Source organism: Salmo trutta, chromosome 27 (assembly GCF_901001165.1).
Source record: "Salmo trutta chromosome 27, fSalTru1.1, whole genome shotgun sequence".
Classification (NCBI taxonomy): Eukaryota; Metazoa; Chordata; class Actinopteri; order Salmoniformes; family Salmonidae; genus Salmo; species Salmo trutta.
In genome coordinates this window covers 19,875,330-19,883,932 of record NC_042983.1, presented here as the reverse complement: position 1 = coordinate 19,883,932, position 8,603 = coordinate 19,875,330, and the positions used below count along the sequence as shown (strand labels likewise).

General features: G+C 41.7%; 1 pseudogene; it reads left to right on the top strand.

The window, feature by feature from the left end:
- The first annotated feature begins 8,119 nt into the window (after window positions 1-8,119).
- LOC115164061 (bridging integrator 3-like) overlaps window positions 8,120-8,603 on the top strand; it is a 39,167-nt pseudogene continuing 38,683 nt past the window's right edge.

Sequence of the window (8,603 nt, the reverse complement as noted above, 5' to 3'; positions counted from 1 at the left end):
AATGTGATCTGCCTACACACTTAATGGCATGGCATCCTACTCTATCCATATTATCTCCATGCTCCCACCTCTGGGCTGAAATCAAGAGAGATCAGCATGAAATCCTGAATGTCCAGGATCTCTTTTATTTCTGATCTTTCCTTGATGCGAGCTCATCTGTCAGTAACATAATTTTCTAAGCTATAATATTACATTTCAAACTCCCAAAATAACATTGCTGAACAGACAAGCCCACATAAATAGGTGGATCTATACTTCGTCTCCCTCTCACTAACCAAGTGCGCCGTGCAGGCCTCCCCCCCAAAACTACTACCAAATATGTTCTCATCGATCTGTTCTACTACTGTAGCCACTTCCTGGTTACTTTATCTAGCTAGCAAGTATTTTATGTGAAAGGGGATGAGGTTTTCTGAAGAGAGAAAAGCTGCCCATTGAAACTGGATGAGAAATTCAGACAAAATGAGCAGGTATGTATTTTGATAAGACAGCTAGACAAATTAATTGTCTTCAACAAGCTAACGGTTTGACTCGACTAGTGAAATTGTGGGGTTAGCTAGCTAACTTAGCAGTTAGCCATTGGCTTAGCTTTCAGTAAGTTGACGGTGTCTAGAACTGGCCAAGCTGTTTAGAAATATTATACACATGATGTGATGAATGGGAGGTTCAATTACTACACACCTTTATTGGGTTTGGGCCTGTTTTTTTTCATCAATTACTAAGGTATGGCAGGGCTCGTGTATCACTAAATTGATCAAGCGTTTTGCAGTCTTAACTTACTAAGATCATAACATGGTGTCAGACGTGCTTCAACCACGTCAAATATACGACCAGAACATTGTCCGAGTCGACAGGACAGATTTTTTTCACAGAAAATAATAATGTTCCTGAGTTTAGAGTGACAAAAACTTGTCTCGTCTTTGAGCAGCCCGAGGAGGAGCCATTGCTCTGGATACTCACACAGGCAGACTATTAACCTAACGTAGCAGGCGTTAAATAAACACTTGAGCAGTGTTTCTTTCTGGTCCTGATGTCAAGGAAGGTCCTCTTCTGCACTGTTCAACCAATTCAGTAAATGTTGTGGAGGAGTTAAGATCGAGTGTCGCCTTGTTAACGTCCAAAAGCGGAAGTCGCGTCCTGAAAACCGGATGCATCCTGTTTTTTTACAGCCCCACTGAGGGTGGCAGACTAGCAGCAGAGTGCATGCTGTGTGAGCACTGCAGGGAGGGGGAGGACAGACAGAGACCAGCAGCTAATGGATACTAATGATTGAAGTTATTTTGGCCTTTGGTCCAGGCCTTAAATTTGGCAGAAACAATCGGGCCTGTTGGAGAAGGACCTGATGGTCGCGGGCATAGATAGGGTTCGGGATTAAAATGTATGCCCGTGCAGGGCTCTACGCACAGCCAAGCACAGGGTCAAATGTGGGGTGCCTTAAATTTGGCAGAAGCAATCGGGCCTGTGTAGGGTAGGGTTTAATGGTTGCTGGCATGGGTAGGGCTCAGGCTTAAAATTCATGCCCGTGCAGGGCTCTACGCACAGCCAAGCACAAGGTCAAATGTGTGGTGCCTGTCCAGTGAAAGAGCCCTTTATCAACTATGCTGACCAACGCATTCCAGTCAGGCCCTCACTCTTGCTTCTGTGACGTGAGAGAATTGACTCAGGGGTCATCCGAACAATTGCACTCCTAATGTCCTCAACCAGCCCTCTGTACTCCAGGCAATAGCCCCAATTGAAGTGATATGTTATCCCCTTGCCAATGGCGCACACATTTATAGTTCCAACGTAGTCATTGGTTCTTCCTGTAGCAGCATCATTTCTGTATTTTTATCATTCAGAGCTAATGGCTGTGCTGGTAAATAAGACGGTTGTTTCTCTGGGCTTGCATACGTCTAGACTAGAGTAGAGTGACGTCCATAAGGAAACAGCTTGGTCAAGGGGGAGAGCAGGGGTGTTAAACTGTTGGTTTTAACATGAGCCACTATGTTTTAGGGAATGTAAATCTGGGCACAGCAGTTTGCTGACAGCTAAAACAGTGGGCCTTACCTACATTAATTAGGCCTACACCAACAGCCATACTGTTGTGTTTTACTCAGGGCAAATTAGGGTTTATGCCTTGCTCTCATTAGCTACATTTTTACAAGAAACAAGGTAGGGATCTGTGAACCGTACATGTAAATCGTACAGACATCTGTGAACCGTACATGTAAATCGTACAGACATCTCTGAACCGTACATGTAAATCGTACAGACATCTGTGAACCGTACATGTAAATCGTACAGACATCTCTGAACCGTACATGTAAATCGTACAGACATCTGTGAACCGTACATGTAAATCGTACAGACATCTGTGAACCGTACATGTAAATCGTACAGACATCTCGGTGTCATTATACTCCTTATAGTGTGCTCTAAAATACTGGAGCAAGTCTTGATTCTGAAATAAAAAAATCTTATTTAACATTGAACATATTAATATCTTAAAAGTACACTTTTTAATTTTGTTAATTGTAAGACAGGCTATTGTTTGGAACAATATACTCTACAAGTACATTTTCCAGAATGGGCTCGCTGTTAATTACGGTGCCTTCAGAAAGTATTCACACCCCTTGACTTTTTCCACATTTTGTTGTGTTAGACTGAATTTAAAATGGATTACATTTAGATTTTTCTTGTCACTGGCCTACACACAATACCCCATAATGTCAAAAGTGGAATTAGGTTTTTACAAATTTTATAAAAATATTAAAGGATGAAATGTCTTGTGGCAAGTATTCAACCCTGTTATGACAAGCCTAAATAATTTCAGGAGTAAATATTTGCTTAACAAGTCACATAATAAGTTGCATGGACTCACACTGTGTGCAATAATAGTGTTTGAATAGGTACCTCATCTCTGTACTCCACAAATACAATTATCTGTATGGTCCCTCAGTTAAGCAGTGAATTTCAAAGAAAGATTCAACCACAAAGATCAAGAAGGTTTCCAATGCCTCTCGAAGAAAGGCACCTATCGGTAGATGGGTAAAAATAGAAAAAGCAGACATGGAATATCCCTCTGAGTATGGTGAAGTTATTAATTACACCTTTTAATGGTGTATCAATACACCCAGTCATTAAAGATACAGGTGTCCTTCCTAACTCAGTTGCCGGAGAGGATGGAAACCTCAGGGATTTCACCATGAGGGCAATGCTGACTTTAAAACAGAGTTTAATGCCTGTGATAGGAGACAAGAGGGTTGATCAACAACATTGTAATTATTCCACAATACCAACCTAATTGACAGAGTGAAAAGGAAGCCTATACAGAATACAAATACTCCAAAAGATGCATCCTGTTTGCAACAAGGAACTAAAGTCCTGCATGCTCTAGTCTTATCTAGATTTTTTGTCCAGTCATATGGTCAAGTGCTGCAAAGAAAAACCTAGTTAAGCTGCAGCTGGCCCAGAACAGAGCAGCACACTTTGCTCTTTATTGTAGTCAGAGGGCTAATATCAATACTATGCATGCTAGTCTCTCTTGGCTAAGAGTTGAGGAAAGACTGACTGAATCACTTCTTGTTTTTATAAGAAACATTTAATGTGTTGGAGATTGCAAATTGTTTGCATAGTCAGCTTACACACACAGCATTGACAAACACACTAACCCCACCAGACATGCCACCAGGGGTCTTATCGCATTCCCCAGGTCCAGAACAAATTCAAGGAAATGTACAGTATTTTACAGAGCCATGATTGCATGAAACTACCATTTCATATAGGATAGCACAAGTGAACAGCAAACCTGGTTTAAAAAAAAATAATAAAGCAACGCCTCTCCTATTGTTGTGTGTATGTACTAAGATGTATGTGTACCTGATAGATGCACACTACAGTGCCTTACAAAAGTATTCATCCCGCTTTGTTGCATTACAACCTGTAATATAAATAGATTTTTATTTGGATTTCATGTAATAGACATACACAAAATAGTCCAAATTGGTGAAGTGAAATGAAAAAGAAAACTTGTTCCAAAAATAAAAATTACAATGGAAAAGTGGTTCGTGCATATGTATTCACCCCCTTTGCTATGAAGCCCCTAATAAGATCTGGTGCAACCAATTACCTTCAGAAATCACATAATTAGTTAAATAAAGTCGAAGTGTCACATGATCTGTCACATGATCTCAGTATATATACACATGTTCTGAAAGGCCCCAGAGTCTGCAACACCACTAAGCAAGGGGCACCATGAAGACCAAGGAGCTCTCCAAACAGGTCAGGGACAAAGTTGTGGAGAAGTACAGATCAGGGTTGGGTTATAAGAAAATATCAGAAACTTTGAACATCCCACAGAGCACTATTAAATCCATTATTAAAAAATGGAAAGAATATGGCAACACAAACAACTTGCCAAGAGAGGGCCGCCCACCAAAACTCACGGACCAGGCATGGAGGGCATTAATCAGAGAGGCAACAAAGAGACCAAAGATAACCCTGAAGGAGCTGCAAAGCTCCACAGCGGAGATTGGAGTATCTGTCCATAGGACAATTTTAAGCCGTACACTCCACACAGCTGGGCTTTATGGAAGAGTGGCCAGAAAAAAGCCATTGCTTAAAAAAAAATAAGCAAACGCGTTTGGTGTTCGCCAAAATGCATGTGGGAGACTACCCAACCATATGGAAGAAGTTAATCTGGTCAGATGAGACAAAATTTGAGCTTTTTGACCATCAAGGAAAACGCTATATCTGGCGCAAACCCAACGCCTCCCATCATCCCGAGACCCCCATCACCCCTAGACCACATCTCCACAGTGAAGCATGGTGGTGGCAGCATCATGCTGTGGGGATGTTTTTCATCGCCGGGGACTGGGAAACTGGCCAGAATTGAAACCTGTTTCAGTCTTCCAGAGATTTGAGTCTGGGACGGAGGTTCACCTTCCAGCAGGACAATGACCCTAAGCCTACTCTATTGACCCTACCCTATTGCTAAAGCAACACTTGAGTGGTTTAAGGGGAAACATTTAAATGTCTTGGAATGGCCTAGTCAATGCCCAGACCTCAATCGAATTGAGAATCTGTGGTATGACTTAAAGATGCTGTACACCAGCAGAACCCATCCAACTTGAAGGAGCTGGAGCAGTTTTGCAAAAATCCCAGTGGCTAGATGTGCCAAGCTTATAGAGACATACCCCAAGAGACTTGCAGCTGTAATTGCTGCTGTAATTGCTGCAAAAGGTGGTGGGGGGTGAATAGTTATGCACGCTCAAGTTTTCTTGTTATTTCTTGTTTGTTTCATCCCAAAAAGTTTTTTGCATCTTCAAAGTGGTAGGCATGTTGTGTAAATCAAATGATACAACCCCCCCCAAAAATCCACTTTAATTCCAGGTTGTAAGGCAACAAAATAGGAAAAATGCCAAGGGGGTGAATACTTTCGCAAGCCATGATTAATGATTTTAAAAGTATAGTACCAGTCAAAAGTTTGGACACCTACTCATTCAAGGATTTTTCTTTATTTTTACTATTTTCTATATTGTAGAATACGAGTGAAGACATCAAACATATGAAATAACACATATGGAATCATGTAGTAACAAAAAAGTGTTAAACCATATTTTAGATTCTTGAAACTAACCACCCTTTGCCTTGATGACAGCTTTTCTGAGCACTTGTTTGCTGTTTTTCCTTCACTCTGTGGTGCAACTCATCCCAGTCCATTTCAATTGGGTTGAGATTGGGTGATTGTAAAGGCCAGGTCATCTGATGCAGCACCATCACTCTCCTTACACAGCCTGGAGGTGTGTTGGGTCATTGTCCTGTTGAAAAACAAATGATATTCCCACTAAGCGCAAACTAGATGGGATGGCGTATCACTGAAGAATGCTGTGGTAGCCATGCTGGTTAAGGGTTTCAAGTAAATCACAGACAGTGTCACCAGCAAAGCACCCCCACACCATCACACGATCTCCTCCGTGCTTCACGGTGGGATCCACACATACAGAGATCATTTGTTCACCTACTCTGCGTCTCACAAAGACACGTCATTTGGAACCAAAAAACTCAAATTTGGACTCATCAGCCCAAAGGACAGATTTCCACCGGTATAATGTCCATTGCTTGTGTTTCTTGGCCCAAGCAAGTCTTCTTATTGGTGTCCTTTAGTAGTGGTTACTTTGCAGCAATTCGAACATGAAGGCCTGATTCACACTGTCCTCTGAACAGTTGTTGAGATGTATCTGTTACTTGAACACTGTGAAGCATTTATTTGGGTTGCAATTTGAGGCTGGTAACTCTAACGAACTTTTCCTCTGCACAAGAGGTAACTCTTGGTCTTCCTTTCCCATGGCGGTCCTCATGAGAGCTAGTTTCATCAGAGCGCTTGATGGTTTTTGCGACTGCACTTGAAGGAACTTTTAAAGTTCTTTATAGTTTTCCGGATTGACTGACCTTCATGTCTTAAAGTAAAGCTGGACTGTCGTTTGTCTATGCTTATTTGAGCTGTTCTTGCCATAATATGGACTTGGTCTTTTACCAAATAGGGCTATCTTCCATATACCACCCCTACCTTGTCAAAACACAACTGATTGGCTCAAATGCATTAAGAAGGAAAGAAATTCCACCTCATGATGCTGGTTGAGAGAATGACAAGAGTGTGCAAAGCTGTCATCAAGGCAAAGGATGGCTGCTTTCAAGAATCTCACATATAATTTGTTTTATTTAATATTTTTTTGGTTACTACATCATTCCATATGTGTTATTTCAAAGTTTTGATGTCTTCACTATTATTCTACAATGTATAAAATAGTAAAAAGTTAGAAAAACCCTTGAATGAATAGGTGTGTCCAAACTTTGGACTGGTACTCTATAAAAACCTGTTTTCACTTTGTCATTGTGGGATATTGTGTGTAGATTGATGAGGATTCTTTATTTAATCCATTTTAGAGGCTGTAACGTAACAAAATGTGGAAAAAGTAAAGGGGTCTGAATACTTTCCGAATGCACTGTATACTTTGTGACTGTGGGGCTCGATTGTATGTTCTGCTGGGCCAGGATCTTTTGTATTGGGCCAAAGATATAGAGTCGTGGTGTTTTGCATGAATTCTAGCAGTCTTTGCCACCTTTATGATCTTACCTTCTTTCTTGGAAAGTTACTGCGTGTTTAACAAACTGTTGACATATCGTGCAGTCCTTGCCAAGTCTTATGTGATCATCACTGCTCAGATAGGTAGGCTAGGCCTAGTTACTGCCATAGTGTTCTAGTGATGCATTGCATGGGTAGTAAGATGATTCACCCCGTGGACCTCAAGAATTTCAGTGGGTGACGAAACATAGTTTTCCATGATGGTGTTGGCTCACCAAAAGTATGACATAAGTGAAACTTTTCCTCCTGAATCAGCAATTTTGACTGTAGAATTGATCTGATATGAGTCAGTGATTTATGAATGGGATGCATCCATGTTGTTACAACACTGCTTATCTCTAGGAGTCAAACGGGGAATCAAAGAACATATTTTTCCCAGCACTTTACCAGGGTTAGTTTGATAGGGACTTAATACTCCCTCCTGCCAGTGAAAGCATCCTTTCTGTTGTAATTCGGATTAAGCCCATTTTCCTGTTGCCTCTCTTGGCTGTGTTGGGTTTTCTGATTGAGCTGTTATCAAAGGGAACTGCCACACACGCATCAGTGGTGTTCCCTGGTTACACAACACGGCCCTGCCTCGCACTCTCATCTTTCCATCTCATTAGTTTACACACCTTTCTTTTGACGCAGCTGTTGTCTCACTGTGCCTGTCAACGGCAACCGTCCATCATGTTCCTTGGATGTTATTAGTGTCACATCAATGTCAACCTACAGCCATGTGTAGTGGCAATAAAAATAGTGTTTTCTTTCTCATGGATTCTCCATCACTCTGGTGATTTTAAGTAACAACTTATGTAGCAAGACATGGTTTAGAAAGTTGGATTCAGGCAGATAAAAGATGGATGGCATTAAGAAAATAAGTTGTTACCTATCAAAACTATCATAAGATGTCACAAGCAGAAGCTCAAACAGGAAGTACCCTTGATGCGCTCAGTTCAGAAATGGTCCTCTGTTTCCGATGCTATGCTACAAAACTGCTTTGCTTGCGCTGACTGGAATATGTCCCAGGACTCTGCCAATAGCATCGACAAGCTAACCACCTCCATCACCGGCTTCATTAGGAAATGCATCACGACGTTGTCCCCAAAGTGAAGGTTCGCTGCTTCCCCAATCAAAAGCCCTGGATTAACACAGAGGTTGGCGCTAAACTAAAGAACAGGGCTATCGCAGCCAACTCGGAGGCTATGCCTGATGTGACGACCCTCCCACTCTGTCTGCCGTATTCTCTCTTGTTCTTGTTTCTTTATTAGGAGGCCGGTGGGCGGAGTTGGAAGGGTCGTCAGATGAAGGGGAAACACCTGGGCTCAGGTGTTTCCCAGGATAAATGGACCTCTTCCCCATTCATTGAGGAGACTCTCTCCACGCAGACACCTTGTTGATATTGGTTGGGGAGTTTTGTGGTTCTTTTGGTTATTTGCTTTGGCACCTTTCAACACTCTGCAATATTACATTCAAGTATGCAACACACTCACTTACATTACTG